Source organism: Phalaenopsis equestris, unplaced genomic scaffold, assembly GCF_001263595.1.
Source record: "Phalaenopsis equestris unplaced genomic scaffold, ASM126359v1 Scaffold235001, whole genome shotgun sequence".
Taxonomy (NCBI): Eukaryota; Viridiplantae; Streptophyta; class Magnoliopsida; order Asparagales; family Orchidaceae; genus Phalaenopsis; species Phalaenopsis equestris.
In genome coordinates, this window is record NW_018252894.1 from 311,111 (window position 1) to 314,163 (window position 3,053).

Below are 3,053 nucleotides of genomic sequence, written 5' to 3' on the forward strand. Positions count from 1 at the left end.
CATCCACTCAACAGGTTCATTACAGGTTCATTTCATTTTCTTGTTGTTTTTATCACATTTAATTTTTCAAAATATGATTTTTAATTTTTAATTTTAATTTGTTGATTTTCAAAATAAATTTGTTTTATTATTTATTTGTTGGTGATTATTTTTCATTTATGTTTTAGTTATTGTTGAAGATTTGTTGTTTCATTCTTTGTTCATTCAAATTCTAAACCATCACATGGTCCACGTCTTTCATCCATCGCACAAAAATGAAACTAACAAAAAGGCACAATTTGAGAGAAATTTTCATTAATTTGCCCCAAAAAGGGATGCCATAAATCAGGCATAGGCTAACGCCTCAAAAGATACATCATGTAATCCATGTCGCAATACATTGAGAATCATCTCATGCTATGAGTACACCGTAGACTGAATATATCAGATACACGTCATGCTATTAAATGTTAAGAGAAAGTAAGTGAACCCTCTGTGCCTGGTATATTGAGTTCCTAATCAAGCAGACCTTCTAAGTCATGCTCCAGGATAAGAGTTCACTTTGCATGCACTTAGAGGTACAACCTTCACTTAGAGGTACAACCTTCTCACAACCTTCTCATAGCTCGTAAGGAAATAACTCCTCCAATTCTGGGTCTTGCTGGAATCCATATGGTATTTTAGTGTCGCCCATTCTGTGGAAGGTTACAGACACCCTACGCTGTCGGACTCTTGGAATGCAGTGCTTGGCAACGTCTGCACCGTTGCCCTTGAGAACAAGTACTGAACCCACTGGAAGAGGAATCTCCACAGAACCTCTGAATTCACCAGGGCCGATTATATCGATTTCTTTCCAAATAGAATATTTCTTTTACTCATGAACGAGATCGTGCAGAAAGGTCTCACAAAATCATGATGGTCGACGTGCGAGGGAATGCAATCACCCTCTTCGTAAATGTTAATAATACAACTGTGGGGAATGCAATTAGTGCGTAGAATATTCCACTTGACCATTCTCTTGATCATCCATTTTATCATCGGTGGTAACGGGTCCACTTGGTCGTATCTCAGGATCCAAGGCAGATTCCCCTGTCTGTCGTTCGTAAAATTGTAGCAACAGCTGCATTGGATGGTGATTCTTCCCTTTCCCCTCATCCAATTCCTCGGCTCGGAATATGTCCTCTCCATATGTCCTCTCCACGAGAAGGCCCGCTCGACCTCTATCTCCTAAGTCAAAGATGCAGTCCAGAATGCTTCTTTCATTAGTCTCAGAGAAAACCTTGGTATATAACTCCAGGCCTTCCAATATATTGATGAACTTTCCCTGAACCTCTTCATAGAACTCAATTTCTCTTTTATTTACTCTGCTTATCTTGTAGTATTTTACCATAGCAGGAGCTGGCAGCTGCCACGGGCGTTCCTTCCTTTGGGCTAGGCGGGGACCCAAACTGGTGTTGGTCGATCCGTAATATGAGATTCAGCCTCTAGTGGGATGTATGACCCTGGGCTCCATGGTACATGCTGATCCGTCCCAAGTGTAACATATGGTTCATCTGTCGCAAAGTCTGGAGTCTGGGACTCATTAGTTCTTGAAGTGTATTCTTCTAATGTACAGAAACATTATAGATGCAGAACGTTGCAATCCGGGCATTCTACAAATGCTCCCGTGACTGATGTTCCGGCTGGTACCTCAACATTGTACGTTGGGCAACCTCTACATAAGGTATTTGGAACTGGGAGCACATCTGATTCTGTCATAAATCCTGACTCTTCATCAGTAGTGGGCAGGCTGACAGAAGTTTCTCTCAGATCTGGGTCGTAAATATGTCCCTCACGAATGGGGGTAAGAAAACTGCTCACGTCTCTCTACATTTGTGTTCCTGTCGCAGAAATACTCACTATTTCTTTCGACTGGCATTTCTGCACTGCGTCCTGCGGAGCGGAGTATTTGGTAATCGTTCATTACGGGTGGCTATCAGGTCCCTTGCTGGAGTAGCTACTATGGAGGGAAGACGGCTGGGCCCCTCCATCGGATCTTGTTCCGCTATCACCTTTTTACCTTTGCGTGACACATTGTCTTGAGTGGTCACCCTCAACAGTGAAGGCAGTCCCTCCATTTCCTTATTGCTGACTACGTCCATTAGAGGACCCTCGTAGTCCATATCAACCTGGTTAAAATCCATGTTGGAATCTATGACACCTTTTTGCGGCGCCATCTCTTCATTCAGTGCGAGGTTCCAGCCATCTTGGAATGCATAGATCAGCCTCTGTCCTGACATTTTTTTGCAGGCGACAGAAAAAAACGTCAGTGGGTTGAAGTTTGGCGTTGAAGTTTGGCTTGAAGTTTGGCGTAAACAAGAACAAAACAAAGTATTTATCAAAGTAAATTTTAGTTTGCTTTGGTGAGGAGGATTATTCATTTTATGTGTGAGTTTCGTTTAATTTAGTTGGGTATTTAAATTTAAAAGTAGAAAAGAGAACGTGTAAAGTTCAAAAATCTTCTAAAAATTTTCATTATAATGAGGTTAATTACAAAGTTTAGGCCCGATCATAGACATTTGGTCACATAGATAACCCTAAAACAGTCAAAGTTTCAAAGTTTTCAAAGCAAGCAGAGGCAAGTCAAGGCAAGCGACATTAAGCTGTACAGGTTGCGTAATAGGTTTTCAGGTATCGTTCGTTTATTGGTAATGTGGGCCTTTCACCTCGAAAGTCCACTAACTGGTAGGCTCCTCCTGTATAGACCTTCTCAATTTACAAATGGTTCCTCCCAAGTTGGCTCGAACTTCCCACCTATTTTCCGACATGCAAGAATAGGTTTTTGAGCACAAGCACGAGGTCACTAATTTTGAATGTCCTTGGGCGGACCAATTTTTCATGGGCTTGTACCATCTTTGCTTGTACCATCTTTGCTTGGTAGAGCTCCAAATGTTGTTGTGCTTCCAGTCATTTTCCCTTTAGACTCTCCAATTCTTCAAGTCTGAGTTTTGTGCTTTCTTCTATTGTGAGTTGGTTGGCAACGGCGACTCTGAGAGATGGTGTATGGATTTCTAGCGGTAACACAGCCTAGGGCC

General features: G+C 41.8%; 1 pseudogene; it reads right to left on the minus strand.

Moving 5' to 3' along the window:
• LOC110039067 overlaps nucleotides 1-3,053 on the minus strand; it is a 38,697-nt pseudogene that overhangs the window by 27,514 nt on the left and 8,130 nt on the right.